We start from the raw sequence: 9,543 nt of genomic DNA on the forward strand, positions 1-9,543 counted from the left end.
TGAGGGCTCTTTCGGCTCTGAAACTTTCCATTAGCCGCTCTAGCCGTGCCGCCTTCTATGATTTTGTCCCTTTGATTGGCACTTGGACACTCTCTTTCTTTCCTTTCTTTAACTCAGGTTGCTCCTCTTGCACGATCTCTAACCGGCGTTTCAACCTTGTGGCAACTCTTGGTGCTTTGGGTTGTTCCCTTCCTTATCTTCCTTGAGCCTTAGCCAGTCGTTTTGTGATAGAGGGTCAGGCCATCTTCCCTTGGCGTGCAATGCCCCATAAACCATTTTGGTGATTAGCTCACCCGACACAATGTAGGCAGGGTTCTTGTTGCCCATCTTCACCAGATTGTCATGTATATAAGCATCATAGTTGATCACCTTCGGCTTGCTCTTCTGCATTTCTAAGGGTGAAGGTTGTGGCAATTGCTCTAGGCGGCATTCTATACTTCTGTGGCCGCTTTGTACACATGTGGAAATACTGATTATAAAGCTGGCTCATGATTGCCACTTTAGGATTTGCAATGTCTTCAAAGGTGTAGTTGATTTTCTTTTCAGAGTACACCTTTACTTCGTCTCTTCTTTTGGTTACACTATCCCCTTTGTTGGAGAGGTCTAGTGCAGTTGCCACTACTTTCTCTGTGATTTCAATCAAAGTGTTTGGCTTACCATGCAGATCCGTAACTCTGGCCACGCCATCTTCTTTGATTGTAGTCACAAACTCCCATACTCTTTTTATGTCAATTCCGGCTGGCACAGCTTCAAAATAATTGTGGAGATCTATCTTCTCCAGGCACTCTGCCATTTTGCTTTTGACAAACTCATTGAGCTCCCGCGGTAGCATGCATAGCTCTATTACATTTCCTTCAGTGTCTTTGAACACGCCTTGGTAGATTTTCAGATCATTAGACTCTAGCAAGTCCTTTTGAATCCACGTGCTGGTTGGCTTTAGAGTTCCTTCTGGGATGACAAACGGCTCCACCTCTTCCAAATAGTCTTTTATGGTCATCCTCTTCTTCTTTGCCGGTGATTTTGCGGCTGCCAAAGATCCTGTTGCACTCAGTAGTCCGAAGTTAGAGTTTTTTCCACATCGGCTGAGAAACTGAGTTTTAACTATCCAAATGACTTGAAAATTGAAAATAAAACTTAAAAGTAACTTGGGAAACTGTGTATGTGCTCACAGTACAATTTTGGCCAAAATTTATCAATTAGACATCCTATGCGTAGGATGTCTTTTTCATCAGTTTTTAGTGATACTTGGCAGGCTGGTGGTCCTTGGCCTGTGCAACATGACTATATGATTGGAATTGGGTTTTGGCATCAAAAAGTGGATTTTTGGGCAGATTCAGGCTTTAGGCTCACAAATTGGGTAGGATGTATACAACAGGTGGCAAATGATATCCAAATGGGTTGAAAATTGATATATGGGCTCCTTGCACCATGGTAATGGCTCCCATGATGTCATTTCTTGCACAGAAGTTCAAAAACATGATGGAAACATCCTACACGTAGGATGTCTATTTCATCAAAATAGCTTGAGATTTGTTATGTGGGTAGCTCTTGGCCTGTGGATCATGGCCATCCTCTTGGATTTTGATTTGGACAAGAATTGGTGGTGGTAAGACCATGTGTAGTGTTTTTGGGCTTAAAAAGTGTATCTTGGAGGCGTTGGGGGTCAAAAATGATTAGAATGGCTTCAAACTTGATATATGAGCTCTTGAAGGTGATATGAAATGATCTGGAATTGAAAAACACCCTCTGTAGGCCAAAAATGTCAAATAGACATCCTATGCAGAGGATGTCTACTTCATCATTTTTTGCAGGTGACCACACAGATTGGTTGGCAATGTGCTTATGAATGTATTGTGCAAGTTTCATGTGATTTGGACAAGTTTTGGTAGGTCTATGGCCCATTATTGCCTCTATGCCCTGACTTTGCGTTTTTTCATGCATATGAGGTCAATTTTGGTCCAAATGTGATGAAACTTGGTGGCTAGCATGTAAAGGCTATTCAAAAAATGTGTGTGATGAGAGTTGTTATATTTGTTGCCCAGAAATGGCCTTGAGACATCCTACACGTAGGATGTCTCCTGATGAAACTTGGCAGGCTGGTGGTCCTTGGCCTGTGCAATATGACTGTATGATTGGAATTGGGTTTTGGCATCAAAAAGTAGATTTTTGGGCAGATTCAGACTTTAGGCTCACAAATTGGGTAGGATGTATACAACAGGTGGCAAATGATATCCAAATGGGTTGAAAATTGATATATGGGCTTCTTGCACCATGGTAATGGCTCCCATGATGTCATTTCTTGCACAGAAGTTCAAAAACATGCTGGAAACATCCTACGCGTAGGATGTCTATTTCATCAAAATAGCTTGAGATTTGTTATGTGGGTAGCTCTTGGCCTGTGGATCATGGCCATGCTCTTGGATTTTGATTCGGACAAGAATTGGTGGTGGTAAGACCATGTGTAGTGTTTTTGGGCTTAAAAAGTGTATCTTGGAGGCGTTGGGGGTAAAAAATGATTAGAATGGCTTCAAACTTGATATATGAGCTCTTGAAGGTGATATGAAAAGATCTGGAATTGAAAAACACCCTCTGTAGGCCAAAAATGTCAAATAGACATCCTATGCAGAGGATGTCTACTTCATCATTTTTTGCAGGTGACCACACAGATTGGTTGGCAATGTGCTTATGAATGTATTGTGCAAGTTTCATGTGATTTGGACAAGTTTTGGTAGGTCTATGGCCCATTATTGCCTCTATGCTCTGACTTTGAGTTTTTTCATGCATATGAGGTCTCCATAGCTTCCCGATCCCTTGGGGATCCTTGCCGTATGGTTTTTGTCGACTTTGGCTTCACCGGAGCTCCGTTTGGCAATTTGTCGCTCTAGATGCACCCGTGGTTGCATTTAAATGTCTTTGATGACTTGTGGTGGTATACCACCATAGGACTTGGTTGTTGATGGTCTAGGAAAGTCTCTTGTGAAGTTTGGTGGCAAACGGACATGCGGTTTGGCCGCGAGAGCTATTTGACGCTTTGTGTGTTTGATGCCGTTTCTGAAGATTAGAGCTGCTTCGGGTCACCTTTGGTCATGTGGGCTACATAGACTTGTCGAGCATGTCGAGATACTCCTACCCATGAATTTTGGTAGCATTTGGGTGCCTCTCCGCCAATTTCCCATTTGGTGGCCGCTTGCGGGGCTCTAGGAATTAGGGTTTTTCCCGATGATTTTCTACTGCCTTTGAACATCCAAGACTGGTCTCCTATGCTAGGGTAAGCTGCCGATGAAGTTTCATTGCTTTTGGGTTAGCCGTTAGGTGGCCACTTCTACTTGTAGGTCTCTACTGTCCGCTTTCTATGTGAACCCTACGCTAGTTTTCGCGACAAAACGACAAACATGCGCGAAAAGCTCAATGTGGTGAGCCTACCTCTCGTGTCTGAAGCCCGTCGGGTAGTCGTGCACGTCGTAGAAGCTGCTGGAAGTTCCGTTCTCTCTAGGTGGCAGGAGCTCTCTCTCAAAGGTAAATAGTGGAAATGAGCTTAAAATGAAGTGAAAATTTCTTATAATGGGGGTCCCCGAACCACTTTTCATGAAATTTGACATGTCCTCCCAACTTCTTGCGAGATGCGGTTTAGGCTCAAAAATTTATTGATTTGGACTCCATTTGCCCAGTTTTCGAGAAATTTAGCATTTCGATCAAAGTCTGGCCAAATCACGCTTTCCGCTCCAGTCTCATAATTGCACCCCCACTGTACCATAGGTTGTTCTATAGTCAGTGATCATCCCCATATTTTTTTGTTTTTCATTACGACCGTTTTTTACCTGCTTTTTGTATTTTTGAAGTTTTTCTTTCGAAAATTAGCAAAATTAAAAGGAAAATAGCCAATCAACCCCAGAAAATCCCCAAAAATCATAATAAATAAAAAACATCACCGCAAAACATTATATACACTCACATGCAATTTTTATGGTCGGATTTCTCTCTTTTACTAATATTTTTCCTGAAAAATGGCTATTTTTACTTATATACACACACCTAGGGGCTTGATTTGACGTTTGGCCCCATATACCTGTAGATTCATGTTGTATAAGGACACATGTACTTGGGTTAGTCCAGAAAATTTTGCAATCAAACAACAATCCTTAAAAATAGTCGAAACACATGCCCTTTTTTGCTCTTTTTGCCATTGGGTCCGTATTTGAGAATGCCTCCCCCCCTCCTAGCCGGAGTCCTCCCAGATGGCAAGGTATCGCCGCGGTGTATGTGCCGTGCATGGGTTGAAAAATTTGTGCTAATGCTTGGACGATTAATGTGACCCTATATACTGCATACTCGGTCAATGCATGGAAAAATTAATGCTGTGTAAGAGAAGGGTATAAGCAAGATGCTTATTGGCATTCGCCATTGAGGTTTCCTGTTGGTTGTTGATTTGGTGGGAGGAGTTTCTTTGCAAGTAAAAGCTGTAACTCTACTGCTCTTTGTGCGATTGTCTTTCTTGCAAAAGTCGCTTGCTTTGCCGCTACTGTCGATATGGCCATAGTTGTGTCCTTGGAGAGAATTTTTGTGGCGGAATTGGCCGTAGACCTTGTCTCTTTTTCTTTCCATTGGTAGCTTTTCTTTGGCGGTTTTTGTAGGTTTAGTGCTACTGTCGTGGTTTCCATTGTTTTGTTGCTGATTGGCACCCATTGAAATCGGTTTGCCGGTTTCATATGCAGTTGTCTGCCTTCCGATGTTGCTTGTACTGAAGGGAGTTCCTTTTTCTTTGGTTTCGGGATCCATAAGCAAGTTGTATTTGAGTTTTTGCTGAGGGAATACAAGGTAGCTTACAAAACTTCGATAGGAACGACACCATACGACGTGGTGTTTGGCCTAAATGCTATATTACCCATAGAGTTTTTAATTCCAACTCTACGAGTAGCGAAACATTTAGAATGGACAGGGCATGAGCTCTCTTCAAGAATAGATGATCTTGAAAAGCTAGATGAGCTTCGCTTACGAGCTGTAGCTTCGATCTATGCTAAAAAGAGAAGACAAAAGGAGTTTTTTTGACAAGCATGTGCGCACGAAAGAGTTCAAAATAGGTGATTATGTACTTGTTTATACCTTGAAGCAACATGCCAAGAAACTTAAAAAGCGAGGGATGGGACCCTTTGTGATTAGTGACCTATCACAAAGCGGAGCTGTCAAGCTTGCTACATTAGTAGGTGAAGAATGCCAAATTGGATTAGTGGGTGTCGATTAAAGAAATATCATTTACCACTAACACAGGATATGCTTCAAAAAATCCATCAAGAAAAACAACGAATGAAGGAGAAACAGAGGGTATGAGAAGAAGCTCAAGCATAAGCAAAAGAACGCATTGCAAAAAGAAGGCTTCTACGACAACAACAACAATGTGGATCACCGTTGCGAATCAATGCCATTCAACTAACGAATTTTGATGAAGACACAGTGGAGCTAATAATTACAGTAAAAGTGGATAGCAATCAAGCTGAATCGACGGCATTGCTTGATTCTGGAGCTCAAGCAAATTTGATCTCTTACAGATTATACAAGCAGCTCAAGCCCACAGGTCTCAACTTCATCCTACTCCACAGGTGCTGGAAAGTAGTACATCACATTCACTGAAAAAATTGGGCTGGACTATATTGCATGTACAAGTACATCAATATATTTACCCACACAAGTTTTATGTGGTTGAGGATGAAAGCACACAACACTCCATGTTGTTGGGACAACCTCGACAAAAAGAGTACAATGTGCAGATAGATTGGAATGCGAATGCAGTCAAGATTCAACACGCACAAGAACAAAAAGTGATAGCCTTTGCTCAGCAACCCTGGAATAATCAGCTGCCAGCAATGCAATCACTGGATAAAGAGCCACAAGCAAGGGTGCCACTAAAGAACAACATGATACCCATGGTAAACAAGCAGGTAACTGCCAACATTGTTCACTACAAGTATAAAAAGTCACCGACCGCAGTGAAAAGATCAGAGTTAGCAACACAAGAAAAACAAGTATGGGTGTGGAAGGATAGAAATGACATGGTAGACAAACCACAATACAACAGAAAAATTCAACCAAAGCAGATAGTTCAAGAAACAACATAGGGAATCAAACAGATATGGATCCCAAAGAAAATGCTCATAGTGTTGAGTGTAGCTGCTGATTCCAGTCTGTTCTTGACTTTGATACAATTTTAGTGAGAATCATGCATAGTGTTTTATTTGTGGCCTCAGCTTGTCTATTTGCCTGTGGATGATATGGAGCAGATTTTCTATGTATGACCATGAATTCCTTTAGTAGATATTCAATGACTTCGTTAAGAAAATGTGTTCCTCGATCATTGACAATTTCTATTGGTAAACCGTATCGTACAAAGACATTCTCATATAAAAATTGTGCAGTGGTTCTTGCATCTGCTTTTTGTGTTGCCTTGACTTCCGCCCATTTTGTGAGATAGTCCGTAGCCACAATGATATATTGGGTATGGGTGCGATATGCAGCGGGTGAAATAGGTCCCACAAAATCAATGTCCCATTTTGCAAATGCCCTTTCTCCCATCATTGGTTGTAGTGGCATCTCATCTCTCTTTATTGGCACCTTGGTGCATTGACAAGCGTCACAACGCTTTACAAACTCGTCAGCATCCATATGCAATGTAGGCCACCAAATTCCTGCAGGCGGTTAAGACAATTTTTTCCATCTTATCGTCTAAAAAATGGCATCCACTTATTCCTCCATGTGCGTGTTCTAGAATCAGCAGGTATTCACTTTCACTTGCACAAATTCTAAGTTGATTGTCCTTTCCTCGCTTATAGAGTTGGTTTCCAATTAGCTGAAAGTCACGAACCTCCAGCTCTATAGCCCTTTTCCGTGCTTTTGCTATGTCTTTGTGGTTAAGAAATCAATGATATATTGACTCCATGCAGGTGCAATGTTTACCTGAAACAATGTCGCGTGATCCACTGGTCGTTTGGCACTACATATAGTACAATTGGTAACATAAGCATGTGTGTCAGCATACATAGTTGGCCAATAAACCCCCAATTGTTTTAGTCTGTGGTGTGTTTTTACTGTTGAAGAGTTAAATGCACAGTCCTGGACATGTGCTTCTTCAAGATAACACTCGAATTCCTCTGGATTTATACATAGTCGTAGAATTTGGTCCGATCCTAGATGATACAGCCGTCTTGCAATCAATTGTAAGTTTTTTGTTTGTCAAATTGTTTGTTGTTCGGATCTGTCTTCCGTGTTATCAAACCTACCTCCAAAGGAAATAATGCTAACAATTTTCTGAGACCATTTGGGTCTCATTTCAATATTGAAAAGATAAGCATCTAGAATGTCATCATCTACTCCTTCCGGAGCTTCCCCGTTGTGTAGCCTTGAAAGATGATCCGCCCGTAGATGATTTTTACCCTTTTTGACTATCACTATGAAATCAAACTCTAGCAATATAATAAACCAGTGTAGATCGCAAATTTTTTTACCAACAACGCATTGTTTTTAGGTTTGGAGCAGAAAGACTTGGTGAAATCTTGGCATCTCCAAATCCCATCATTCTTCCATTCATTAATTATGATGATTCATTTGATGTCCATGTTTTTATTTTGTTTTGAGGCAGGGACAAGAGGCGCTTAGATAGCGATCCACTCAAAGGAAACTTTCTTCAAGAGAAAGAAAAAGGAGAATACATTGTCACATGAATCGACCTGGAGCTGCTTCTCCTTTTACACCCATAGCTCGGCAATCTGTGCACATCATAATTGCTACAAAATTTAGATTTCAAGAAACCATTAGGAGAATTTTTGGACCCACTCGCCTTAATGAAATTAATGCCTCAATCAACCCTTTTATTTTGCCTATGATAAATTATGAACTAACACTTGATGTATATATTTTCATTTTGATGTGATCACTCATCGTAGTCAAAACTTTGTGGTACACAAACCTCCTTGTATTGTAAAAATGTCAAGCACTTTTTCCACCTTTCATTCTAAAAATGGTGAGGATGCACAAGAATTTCTGGATAATTTGGAGATGGCACACCTCATCTCTGGGAGAGATCAAGAAGAGGTAAAGCTGCGTGCTTTTCCACTCGTTCTCAAAGGGGAGGCTAAGGCATGGTACGAGGCCTTGCAACCTCAAAACAAAACCAATTGGGAGAGGCTACGTGCAATTTTTCTTGCCAAATTTGGGCAAGGAGATACTCCAGAGGGTCTTTGGAATTGTCTACTTCAACATAAACAGGTATTCCTTGAAGACTACCCATCTTATGAGGCCGTTTTCCTTAACCTATGGGATAGATGGGAGGCTACCTTACAAAACCAAGGTGGTGCACCAAACTTTCTAAAGAAAGATAGGTTCATGGCTGGCTTGTATCCAACTTTGAAGACCAAAGTAGAGCTAAAATTCCCATCCACCTTCGAAGAAGCACGTGAGGTAGCCATCATCAAGTTTAGAAAACTACACTTCCAAGCACATAGAGCAAGGGGTTTGAATGAAGTGAGTGAGAGGGAGTCTTCACAAACCATGGAAGCACCAATTAGGGGCCCTCTTGCACAATCTTCACAAATAGGAGATAACTCTCAACAAGAGGTTTTACAAAGGCTAACTCAACAGCTTGAGAACCTCACTCTGAATCTAGTACAAGGCCTACCTCAACAACGACAACCAAGAGAAGGGAATCACAATCAACGAAGACAAGCTCAAGAGTTGCGATGTTGGAATTGCAATGAAATGGGCCATGGCATGTATAATTGCCCTCACCCTCGAAGGCTTCCAGGGGACATATACCCTCCTAGACCCCCTCCGCTCATGGTGCAGCAAGAGCATGCTCAAGCCCCGCAAATTCTTCGTCGACCACCATCACCTCTAGTGGCAAACATCCCTCCTGTCCCACCAGTGGAGGAACAGAGAGGAGTAAACATCATAAAGCTGGAAGAGGAGATAGAGGTGAGCCCTATACATTTTGATGTTATGCCAGCAGAAAAGCACACAAGAGCACACAACAAGGATGAAGACACAAGGAATGAAGAGTCAGAACCTGCAAGGAAGGAGAGGAAGAAAAAGTCAAAGAAGGAGGAAGGAGGCAAGAAGCAGAGGTCAAGGCGAAGGGAGATCGGCATCAACGATTTTCCATTAGGAAAGAATATGGAACCCTACAACATCTTAGAAGATTTGCAAACTCAAAAGCCCAATATTTCTTGGCCTCAACTCCTACATCTATCACCCAAGGTGAGAAAGCACTGGTCCAAACTTGTAAGCACAAGACTCCCAAGAAAGAAAGAAAAGGTGACAGTAAAGGCATTGACTTCAAAGCCACAACAAGATGTGGAACCTATTGTAGATGCTTATGTAAGGGGTAGGAAGGTATCCAACGTGTATGTTGATGGTGGAGCACAAATGTGTGTGATCACGGAAAGAGCCATGAATAGACTAGGGCTTGAAATCACTAAATCCTCTAATTGTCAAGCTAGGCTGGCCAACAATGCAAGTGTGAAGTGCCTAGGGATCATCGAGAATGTAAAAGTTTCTGTA

This window comes from Adiantum capillus-veneris, chromosome 5, assembly GCF_014529385.1.
Source record: "Adiantum capillus-veneris isolate H3 chromosome 5, ASM1452938v2, whole genome shotgun sequence".
In the NCBI taxonomy this organism is placed as follows: domain Eukaryota; kingdom Viridiplantae; phylum Streptophyta; class Polypodiopsida; order Polypodiales; family Pteridaceae; genus Adiantum; species Adiantum capillus-veneris.